This window comes from Apodemus sylvaticus, chromosome 9 (assembly GCF_947179515.1).
Source record: "Apodemus sylvaticus chromosome 9, mApoSyl1.1, whole genome shotgun sequence".
Lineage (NCBI taxonomy): Eukaryota > Metazoa > Chordata > Mammalia > Rodentia > Muridae > Apodemus > Apodemus sylvaticus.
This window is the reverse complement of record NC_067480.1, coordinates 2,754,457-2,767,031: the sequence shown is the minus strand read 5'-3', so window position 1 is coordinate 2,767,031 and position 12,575 is coordinate 2,754,457.

Sequence of the window (12,575 nt, the reverse complement as noted above, 5' to 3'; positions counted from 1 at the left end):
CATTCAAAACCGGGTCACATATATGACAGTGTAAGATTATTTTACTAAGTGACCTCTTTTTTTGCTTTTTTTTTTAATTTGTTTTTTTTCGAGACAGGGTTTCTCTGTATAGCCCTGGCAATCCTGGAATTCACTCTGTAGACCAGACTGGCCTCGAATTCAGAAATCCACCTGCCTCTGCCTCCCAGAGTGCTGGGATTACAAGCATGCACCACCACCGCCCAGCGCTTTTTTGGTTTTTTGAGACAGGGTTTCTCTGTGTTGTCCTTGCTGTCCTAGAACTCACTTTGTAGACCAGGCTGGCCTTGAACTCACAAAGATCCTCCTGCCCTTGTCTCCTGAGTGCTGAGCTTAAAGGCATGCATTACCATCACCTCCCTGGACATCTGACATGGAGAGGTATTTCTCTGACCTGGGTGGAGACCAAGCATTCTAAACTACCTGAAACGACAGAGTTAAAATCCAGTTGGCTGGTCAATCGCTCCTCGGGGAGATAGGAACAGAGGGAAACTCACTTAAGCAATGCTTGAGAGAGAGGAGGAAGAGACCAGGGGTGGTGGTCATCAAATGCAGGCAAAGGCAGGCAGATCTTTGTGAGTTCAAGGCCATCCTGGTCTACATAGCAAGTTTCAGTCTAGCCAGGGCTACACAGTAAGACCCTATTTCAGACAAAACAAACATATGTCCTCCCCAAAAGGGACAGGAATGGGAAAAGAAGAACCATACTAACACTACTCAAAAGATAGCAGCAGCCATGTTCATTTCAGACATTATCTCCCACAGTGCTCAGAAGACAGCTCACACATAGTCAGTGCTTGGCACTGGAAGGGCTCCTGGCCTATGTCAGTATTTATATGGACTGACTGATTTTTGCTGCTTTTAGCCGAGTCCTGTGAGACCAATAAACCTGGGCAGGAACCAGGTGTAAAACAGATTGCAATGAGATACAAATCTTCAGATGTAAAGCCTGTGTTCCTTTACCAAAGGGAGCTAACTAGAGATGTCTCCCAAACTAAGGCTATTGTTTTACGAGCCCATTAACAGCGTCCGTTAGAATAGCAGTTCTCGACCTTCCTAATGCTGTGACCCTTTAATACAGTTCCTCATGTTGCAGTGACCCCCAACCACAAAATTATTTCCATTATTACTTCATAATTATAAATTTGCTACTGTTATGAATCGTAATGTAAATATTTTTGGACACAGAGGTTTGTCAAAGGGGTTGCTACCAAAAGGTTAAGAACCTCTGCATTCTGGACAGCCAGGCTACATAGACTCTGGATCACAAAATCTAAAGAATAAAAAAGGAAAAAAAAAAAAAGAATAAAAAAGGACCAAGAAGCTTTGATACTTAAACTCCGTCTCCTAAAGCAACACCTGTCAAGCCCCAGATTGAGCTGCAGGACAGCAGAATCCCTAACACCATTTCTGAGGTACCTGTTGCAAGCAACCTCTGTAAATACAAATGCCACAGAGGGCAGTGGATCCTCAGAATGCTTGGCTGAGTTGGGGCCAACCTACTCGGCAATGCCAGGATGAAGTGAGAGCCAGTCTAGCTCACGAGATGTCTCATAACCGTAGCAAATCAGCGGCCATGGCCTCTTCCCACCTCATGTTCATTTTCCTCTATAAGTATTCTCATGAACATGCTCCTGGGTCACCACTCTTTTTGGTGGGTGGATGTGGGGAGGACAGGTCTCGTAAAGAGCCACGGATGAGGAGGGAGCCTCTCCTCCACTCACTGGAGTTTGAATTTCATGTTGCAGTAGCTGGTTGGGACTTTGTGTCACAAGCACATGGCCACTGCCCCAAACCCCCAAACAACAACAGATAGAGATGAAAGAGCTTGTGTGTGTGTGCGCGCGCAAGTATGTGTAGTGTGGGCGTGTGTGTAGTATGTGCACATGTGTATCTGTGTGTATTGTGTGTGGTGTATGTGTGCAGTGTGTATATAGCATGGGTGTAGTGAGTATAGGTGTAGTGTGTGTAGTATGTATAGTGTGTGTAGTATGTATAGTGTGTGCAGTGTGTATAGTGTGTGCAGTGTGTATAGGTGTAGTGTGTGTGTGTGTGTGTATGCCAGAGTCAATCTCAAATGCCCTTCTCAATCACTCCTCACCTTTATGTTTTTATTTTTCTAAAAATATTTTGCCGGGCTGGTGACATGGCTCAGTGGTTAAGAGCACTGACTGCTCTTCTGAAGGTCCTGAGTTCAAAGCTCAGCAACCACATGGTGGCTCACAACCATCCATAATGACATCTGATGTCCTCTTCTGGTGTGTCTGAAGACAGCCACAGTGTACTTAGACATAACAAATAAATCTTTAAAAAAAATATTTTGCCAGGTGATGGTGGCTCACACCTTTAATCCCAGCACTTGGGAGGCAGAGGCAGGCAGATCTCTGGGTTTGAGGCCAGTCTGGTTTACAGAGCAAGTTCCAGGACAACCAGGGCTACATAGAAAAACCCTGTCTCAAAAAAAACAATATGTATGTTATGTATGTATATATGTATATATATATGTGTGTATATAAAAATGTGTGTGTATAGTCTTATATTTACATATTTACTTTATGACACAGATGGAGGACAGAAGAGGGCATGAGATCCTCTGGGGTTGACAGTACAAGCTTCTGTGGAAGGCCTGCTCATTACTATCTCTGATCTTCAGGAAAGCCAAGGAGGCTCTCCAGCCCCTTCACCATGGCCAACATGCCATCTCTCCAGCTCCTTCACATGGCCAACGTGCCATCTCTCCAGCCCCTTCTCCTTGGCCAACGTGCCATCTCTCCAGCTCTCTCTCCAGCCCCTTCTCCTTGGCCAACGTGCCATCTCTCCAGCTCCTCCTTGCTTCTCAGGATTTCTCCCTAAATCTGGGGCTAACCAAATGAACTAGACTGGATGGCCAGAACGTTTCAGGGATCTCCTGTGTCTGTCTTGACATTTCAGGGCATTCCAGGATCAAACCTGACCACTGACTTAGCCATCTCCCCAGACCCAGCTTCCTCCTCCCCCTCCTCATATTGCAGACTGGTGCAGACGGATTGTTGAAGCCAGTGATGAGGGTAAACGATAGGTGACTTCCAAGTGACTTAAGGACAGATTTGCTTAACATGGACTCCTGTGTGGCAAGAATGTGGAGGTCAGCTAGCTTCTCGGTGTATAGGATCCCGACATAGGTCATAACACAGGGGGGATGTCTGGATTTCTGAATAACTTTGGATTTGGCTTCATTGTAACATTACAGAGAAAAGGTTCCTTGACAGCTCCCATGCTGCCACAGTATCAAGTATCCGGCATAGGCCTGGGGGGTTGTGGGGGGTTGACAGAAAACACAGACACAGGTCATTCTGTAAGGAGAATGCCAAAACTTTACTGAGACCAGCAAAAAAAAAAAAAAAAAAAAAAAAAAAGACACACACACACACATATATATATATATGTGTGTGTGTGTGTGTCTGTCTTAGTCAGGGTTTCTATTCCTGCACAAACATCATGACCAAGAAGCAAGTTGGGGAGGAAAGGGTTTATTGAGCTTACACTTCCATGTTGCAGTTCATCAGTAAAGGAAGTCAGGACTGGAACTCAAGCAGGTCAGGAAGCAGGAGCTGATGCAGAGGCCATGGAGGGATGGTTCTTACTGGCTTGCTTCCCCTGGCTTGCTCAGCCTGCTCTCGTATAGAAACCAAGAATACCAGACCAAAGGTGGAACCACCCACAAGGGGCCCTGACCACTTGATCACTAATTGAGAAAATGCCCCACAGCTGGATCTCATGGAGGCACTTCCCTAACTGAAGCTCCTTTCTCTGTGATAACGCCTGCCTGTGTCAAGTTGACACACAAAACTAGCCAGTACTACATATATATACATACATACATACATATATATATATGTATATATACATATATGTATATATATACGTATATGTATATACGTGTGTGTGTGTGTATATATATATACACACACGTATATATATGCATGCATGCCAGGGAAAGGAACAGGAAAAAACAATTATAGCCATAGGTCAGGCACCTGGGAAGTCCCTACCACACCAGGCAGGAAGGCAGGAATCAAGTTAAGCCACAGGATGTTTTGCTCTCAAGAAACCTGTGCAAACAGCTCAGCTAGGGGCAATGAGCCAAGCTCACTGGTTCCCAACAGCTCCCCTTTTTTTATTTTTTAAGAATGAATAGCGTCTGTCTTAGGACACCTTCCGTCCAACTCCTATTACCCATCTCTGGGAATCTCTGCCACTCCTAGAGCCCCTGTCTTAGGTTGGTGTGGACTAGAAAGGAGTTGCCCATCATAGGATAACTATTCTTGATACAGGCTGAGCCAAATTTGAGCAGATGTATTATCCTGTGCCAAAGACATAAGCATTTGTTCAGTTACTGCTCTGGACTGGTTTTGTTGTTTGTACATACGATTTAGAAAGAACAATTCCAATGCGGCAGCTCCATAAGCCAAAAGCCCCAGTGCCATAGACCCAGACCTTTTTTAATCAGGGGTGGCAATAATGCCAAAGTCTGTCTGATGGTAATACAAGGTGACAGGGAATCTCCCTTCATTATTTAGAGACGTAGGCACAATTCCAGGAATTCAATCACAGCAGCATCTTCATTCTTCTTGTCTTCCTCTTGTTCATTAGAGACTTTTCAAACTACCAAAAGGAACGGGACTAAAACACATAGTTTAGTATTTAAGGAAACATTGCAAAGCACAAGACAGGAACCAAGAAATGAAGTTCTATCTATTACTATTTTTAATAAAACATAAACTATTCTCTAATATAAGATGGAAGGTAATATTACTCTGTTCTACTTCTAATTTAACTGCAGCCTTCCCCATAGTACTATTAGTAGAGAGCACAACTGGCCACACATTACTACTTATCCCTACTGGCATCAGGACTGATGAATTTTCCACGAAGCTCCGGTAAGTTTCTCTCTACTAGTGTCCATAATGACAGGACACACAGAGCTCTCAGGAACACAGATAGGACTTTCAGCATCTTTAGGGAAGATACAAACAGAACCTCTCATCCTGACCAACACTGGATCAGGACCTCTCCAAACTCCTGAAGATAGATAACTCTTTCCATTTTACTAAACCCTCTGACTTCTTCACACCTTTCCAATGTCTGTCTGCAGCAGAAAGATTATCTTTATCTATTAATAAAAAATTTAAAGTATAAAGAATAAAGGACAATCTAGCATGTGGAGAGGTAAACTCCCCCTTTTTTGTTTTTTCAAGATAATTTTTTACAGTAAGATTAGCTCTCTCCACTATAGCTTGCCCTTGTGGATTATATGGAGGTTGGGTATTTAAATCTGCTTTATGATTGCTCTGCGCCAAGGGACCAGGTAGTAACGAATGTCCTCATATATGGCCCACAAATACTGGTTGTTTGCGCTGCCATAGAAGAGCTTGTACCTCCAACAGAGGAAACAAGTGCTACATAAGCTGCAGTTTCTAATGGTTCTATAATTTGGGAGACATATATACTTATCTGTATAGATATTATAGGCTTTATTAGGGAATAAACTCAAGGCTAATTGAACTGCCTTTAATTCTGCTAATTATGCAGAACAATTAGGACTTTTTATAACTTTTACTTCATTCCCAAAAATAACAGCAGCTCATCCCATTGGATGATCCATCAGTGAAAACCAATCGATTTGGTTTTGGCACAATCCAAAGGGTAAGAGAAAACAATCTTTGGAAAGACTACTGGATGAGTTTTAAAAAACTGACACAACTTATCTGGATAATGACTATCGAAATAACAATTGGTAACACATCTAATTAAGACCCAATCAGCAAAATCTTGGAATAAAATTTGTAGTTTCTTATTATAGGGTGTAATCATAACATCAGGTTCCTTACCAAACATTTGCAAGCTTGTTTTATATGCCTTAAGCAGTAAGGATACCACTGCCTGTGGATAAGACAATACAATTTTGGAAGGTGAAGCTTGCAAATGTACCCACAATATGGGTCCCTCCTGCCAAAAAAACACCTGTGGGAGAATGTTTAGAGGCAAAAACCAAAAACTAATTTTTTAGAATAATCTATATAATTTAGATGAGCTTCCTCAAGGGCTCTTTGTACTAATTCTAAGCATTCCCCAGCTTCCTTTGTTAATTTCCTAGGAGAGTTGGGTAAAGCATCCCCCTTTAGTATATCAAAAAGGGGCTTTAACTGCCCTGTACTAAGTAAGCCTCAATGGTGGCCGTAACCAATTTATATCTCCTAATAATTTCTGGAAATCATTCAATGTTCTTAAGCTATCCATTCTAATTTGCAATTTTTGTGGATGAATTCCTTTTTGTAAGAGTTCAAGGCCTATATATTGATATGGATATTCTTTTTGCACCTTTTCAGGTGTAATGATCAATCCAGCTTGCCTTAAATCATATTGAAGATCAGCATAAGCTGCAAGAAGTACCTTCTCCTCTCTAGTTGTCAAAAGAATTATCATCCATGTAATGAATGATGTACATCTTGAGAATACTTTTTCCTTAAGAGTTGTAGAGCTGTTGCCACATACACTTGACACATAGTGGGGCTATTAGCCATTCCTGGAGGCAACACTACCCAATGGTAGCAATCGGCAGGCTCTCTAAAATTAATAGAGGGAATACTAAAAGCAAAACGCTCACAATCCTTGGGATGCATATATAGATCTATAGGAAATATAAAAGCATTCATTGAACCAAATTTTAACAGCTTGTCTTTTGGATATAAATTATCAATTTTGCCTAAAAGGCTTGCCATGTAATAGGCTAAGTATTAATACTCTGTCATGACCAATCTGATAGCTGATTGAAACAAGGAACAAATGTTTTATCAGGTTCTTAAGACATTCTTTTCAAAATACTTTCATGATTCTATCCAACAATACTTTATTAACACACCAACAGCTTTAGAGTAGGATGTTAAAACTTTACTTGGTGGGCTGGTGAGATGGCTCAGTGGGTAAGAGCACTGACTGCTTTCCCAAAAGTTCTGAGTTCAAATCCCAGCAACTACATGGTGGCTCACAACCATCTGTAATGAGATCCGACTCCCTCTTCTGGTGTGTTTAAAGACAGCTACAGTGTACTTACATATAATAATAAATACATCTTTAAAAAAAAAAACAAACTTTATTTGGAAATGAAAAAGGCTGACTCTGCATTAATGCTCCCTTTGCCAAGGAATGGCTGTGAACACATAACATAAACAACTGATCCAGTAGCCTTCTCTACTATCTGTAAAGTTATTTGTCTTTTGCCAGTTAATTTGCATTTACCTTGAGAACAGAGGTTTAAGTTCTCCTGTGGTAAGCTTAGAGCAATGTCTTAGCCAATAAATGTTTTACAATTATCAGGATGCAAAGCAAAAAACAACCTTCTGACTCCAAAATAATTTTGTATGGAGTAGGCAAGCCAGATTTTAATGCCTTCATAAATTCTCCATAGCCTTATTAACCTTTCATAGATCTTAAGTTTGAACTGTATTTTGAACCACACCTGGATAGATCTGTCAGTAATGTTGTTTTTGGCCTGAAACTTCCTAAGTGGGAATTGCAAGACAAAAGCAGTGCCTCACAAGCCTCCACTGAGGCAGCTCTGAGCTTTTCATTTACTCAAATGTAAACTATTTTCTAATCTGAGCCTATTGCCCATTGTATGAGGGTCAAGTAACAAAAGGAACCTGAAATTTGAGGGTTCCCAGAAAAATTCTACTAGATGACTAGATATTTTTAGTAGTCTTATCTACAAATTTTTGAAACAAAAGGAGCCTGTTTGATACCAAATATATTCCCATTGAGATCTCCTTTTCAATCTTTAGGAGTTAAATTTTGCTTCTACCACTGTATTGAATAAAGCTTGTGAAAAAGTAGCAACAGGCCTATACTGGCCACAGCTGTTTTTAACTTTTATCATTCTTGAAATCATCTTAAATACAAAATATGGATGAGTTAAGAACCATGAGCCTTTGATCAGACTGCAAACTGCAGTCAATAGTACACTGGCAGTTGTTAACCATAATTCTTAACTTTCTCTTGCAATATTAGAACATAACTACAACTTTGGAAAATAAAGCCCAATTTTAAACAATCTATTCTCTTTTTAAATCAATGGCAAATGCATTACTTTCACAAAATAAAGTCTGTCTGCAAATTATGTTTGAATGCATGACAGTACAACTTATAATACCTCATTAAAGAGACATTGTTTTAAATCTTATCCCTTGTAAGTCTAATTTTTAGGATAAGAATTACATAAAATATTAAGCCAATTTAGAAGTATCTTTAGAGGCCTGTTTTTCCTGGGTTGAGTCATGCCATTTGTTGTTGTTTAAGTTAACTCCAACCCTGAGTTACCAGTTTTAAACTAACATTTTGTTACCAATGTAATAATTTTTAATCATGCCCAATAATTTATAAGCCAATACTCTATAGTCAAGACATGCAAAACATACGTATACCTTTAAGACCAATCAAAACAAAATGAAGCAACTACACAAATCTTATAAATTTAAACCAAATAATTTTTTTTTCTAGCTGTAATTTCAAGAGAAAAAGCACTTTGTACCCAATTGCAGAGATTTCTCTAGGAGAAAGAACCAACAGCCTACTTGTCCTAGAACTTGAGAAGCTGCTAGCCCTTTTAAAAGCAGTTTTTCTCTAGCTGTGCTTGACTCCTAGCTAAATGCAGCTTAAATCAGCTCTGCTGTGTAAATTGAGACTGGATCAAGAGGTGAACCTCCAGCAAATTTTTTACCATTATTTTTTAACATGAAACATAGAACAAGCATTCAAACCATGAAACAAAAGACAGACACAAATTGAAACATGGACAAATTGGTGCACCAAAGTCAAACAATACATAGAGAGAGAGGGAAGAACACTTGTAACCAGTACTAAGAACATCTCCAGTAGGGTCCATAGAGAAAATAGGACATCTCCATGGTTTCCCTTATCCCTAGGAGAGTTTTGAAATCCATTTTCCTTCTCTCTTTCTCTTACTCATGTTTCTAAAATCCGTGTTGTTGTTGTTTATTTATTTTATTTTATTTTATTCCCTATTCTTCTCGCCTGGTGCTGACAACTTGCCTAATAAAATTCCCTGTCCCAATTCGCTGTCACCCTAGCTGATCTCAGTGTCAGGCCTACACTGATTCAGTCTAGCCTGTATCCCTTTTGCACCCCTGCAAGAACAGCCTTCAAAAGATGACATTTATAGCACTAACATTAATGCTATACGTTGCTTACCATGCAGGATACATAACTTTTTTCATTCCTGTGGATCTTCACCCAAGACAGCATCCCTCAGTTGGTCTCTCCGTTTCCAAGCCCCAATTTCAGGCACCAATCTGTAGCTGCCGTTTCACTTTTCTCCTGGTACCTTATTTTCCGCAATGCGTTCCTCTCTTTGCCGGCCGGCCTTTCTTGGAAGGATCCGGACAGGTGCTACTCTCTTTCCTGATCTTGGTGGTACCTCCATTTGACAGTGCCCGTGCTGCCACTGTACCGAGTATGGGGTGGGCATAGGCCTGGGAGATTGACAGAAGACACAGACACGGGTCATTCTGTAAGGAGAATGCCAAAGCTTTACTGAGGGACCAGCAATATATATTAGAGGCCAGGAAGGGAACAGGAAAAAACAATCATAGCCATGGGTCAGGCACCTGGGAAGTCCCTACCACACCGGCGGGAAGGCAGGAATCAAGATAAGTCGTGGTGATGGTGCACGTCTGTAATCCCAGCACTCTGGGAGGCAGAGGCAGAGGCAGGTGGATTTCTGAGTTCGAGGCCAGCCTGATCTGCAGAGTGAGTTCCAGGACAGCCAGGGCTATACAGGGAAACCCTGTCTCGAAAAAAAAAAAAAAAATCCAAAAACAAAACAAAAAAGATAAGCCTTGGGATGTTTTGCTCTCAAGAAACCTGTGCAAACAGCTCAGCTGGGGGCACTGAGCCAAGCTTGCTAGTTCCCAACAGTTCCTACCTCTTTCTGGCCCTGTATTTTGTGTTTCTTTACCAAGGTTAAAGCTGAGTGGTGGGGGCAGTTGCTTAGCATATTCACAGCCGTGGTCTTGACTCCCACAACCCCTAGTCTCTTCCAGCCTCCTCCCCTAGCCTCAACCTAGCCTCCCCCAGCCTCCTCCCCTAGCCTCAACCTAGCCTCCCCCAGCCTCCCACTAGCTTCCCCCAGCCTCCCCCTAGCCTGCCCCCAGCCTTTCCAGCCTCCCCCAGCCTTCCCCAGTCTCCCTCAGCCTCCCTCCAGCCTCCCCCAGCCTTCCCCTAGCCTCCCCCTGGACAACATCAATGTGAGACGTACCACTCTACACTGCAAACATCTGGGCATATGTTTATTTATGGTCAGACACAGTTTGTGGAGGAAAAAACAGACTTTCAAAGAGACTCAACAGGTCAAAGAATGAGTCAAAAATGAAGGTCAGAGTTAGTTCATTCAGTTCACACAGACGTCCCTAGCAAGCCTTCAGTGAACCACACACATCCTCTGCTGGATGCCGGGAACCAAACATGGGAAGATGAGGCTGCAGCCTCTCCTGCCCAGATCGGGCTCTGGATCAGCAGGGCTACCTGGAGCTTCCACAAGCAAGAGCAAGGACAAGAACAGAGAGTCACACACCACGCCACGCAGGCGCCAGCTTTCCTGAACCAGCAAGCCACCTTAATACCCAGCTCCAAGAGTACCCAGTGCTGTATGCCCAGGCTCCTTGCCACCTTCTCTGTAGCTAGCCTCTTCCACCAAGTCCTGGCCTTGGCTAAACAGAGGCGAATCACTCTGGTTCTACACACACCTTTCTCTCTCAGATACAATGTCTTTGAAATGTCCCTGTGGTTGTTGTTTTTTTCCTGATGAGCAGATTTCTGTTTCCTGAATCTTTCTATCCTAGGGCAAGGACAATAATCACCTCCAGAAGAGTGAGGCTATGATGAAGGGAAATACTCTTTCAGACAGGAAGAAGCCTGAGCCTTCTACCTTGCGCTGTTGAAGACAGAAGGAAGATAGGAAGAAGAGAGGCCACTAAATTGCCAGTCCCAACTTCTCTTTGAGGGTTGAGATGAGAGTATGAAGCATGGTCAAGACAGTTTCATTTCCCAAAGTCACAGGGCCCTGTCTCACAGACCAGGGAAGACCTGAGAACCGAAGTCTCGTGGGTCCCAAGGAGACAAGGGTAAGAGACTGAGAGGAGACTTGGGTGTGCCTGCTGCATGAGGGTGTGGCTGTGGCATGGGTTCAGAGGAACAGAAGGTGCCAGACCAAGGCACTGGCCGAGCCATGAATTGCTTCATAGACCAGCTTTGCCCACAAGACAAGCAATAGCCAAGCTGCCATGGGCAGCTCTGAGGCTGGAAGAGGCCAGAGGAGACCTGGACACTGTGCTCTGCACAGGTCTGGCCAGGACTCAGTAAGTCCAGCCCTTTCTCCCGGAACAAGGAAGAGGCAGAGAGTCTAAGGGACAGAGTATGGATTTTATCTGAGGTAATTTACTCAACCAGATTAAGATAGCAAAGTAGCGAGTAAACTGTGAATGGGTCAAATGTCTGCTCTGAAATAAGCTGGAGTTAGTGGGAAGAAGTGGGAACATTACTGTAAAGCAACCAACCTAGGGGACGGTTCCACCATTGTTTCTGCAGAGGAACTGGGTTCAGCTCCTAAGCCCTACACGGCAGCTCACAGCCTCCTGTAATTCCAATCATGCAGTCCAGTGCCCTCTTTTGGTATCTGAGGGCATTAAGTACACACATGCTACACGTACATACATGTAGGCTGATGCTTTATACACATAAAACAAAAATATTTTTTGTTTATTGAAACAGTGTCTCTTTATTGTAACTCTGGCTGTCCTGGAACTCAAAGAGATCTTCCTGCCTCTGCCTCCTGAGTGCTGGAATTAAAAAGGTGTATACTACCATGCCTGGCTTTCATTTCAAAGGTTTTTTTTTTTAATTACAAGAATTTAGTTTAAATCCCTCAATTTACTTTTATTTGCAATTCCTGAGTCAGGCAAAGCTTCGTTCCCTTGCAGCAGAGTAAGAGGAGGTGTGTTTTACTGAGCTGACCAGCAGGGGTTGGCTTCAGGGACAGGAACACAGAAACAAGCAAGCCCAAAGCGGATGGGTCATTCTGCTTACTTCCCATAAAGATGGAAGCAGACAACTTCACAGTTAGTTTTGTGGAAAAGATGAAGAAGACACCATCACCTCTCTCTGTTACTGCTAATAAGAAGTCACCTGATTTGCAGTCCTGTCTGGCAGATGAGAACCATTAGCTCTTGGTTAACCTCCTAAGCGTGTGCCAATTGTTTTCAAGGAATTACTGAAGATTTCTCCCTCCCAGACATAATTATGCAACGGAGCCTAATTGTCTAGCAGAGTGTGTGCTGTGCCACTCCAAATCCTGGCCACTCCCAGGGGCTCCTCCAAAACAAGTTCCTGCAGCACCCCAGGACTCCACTAGAAGCAACCTGTGAAAGCCAGCCCTAAGCTACACTGCTTCCAAAACACTTCAACCCCACCCATCCCCCACCACAATTATTTAGCACTGAAAGCAG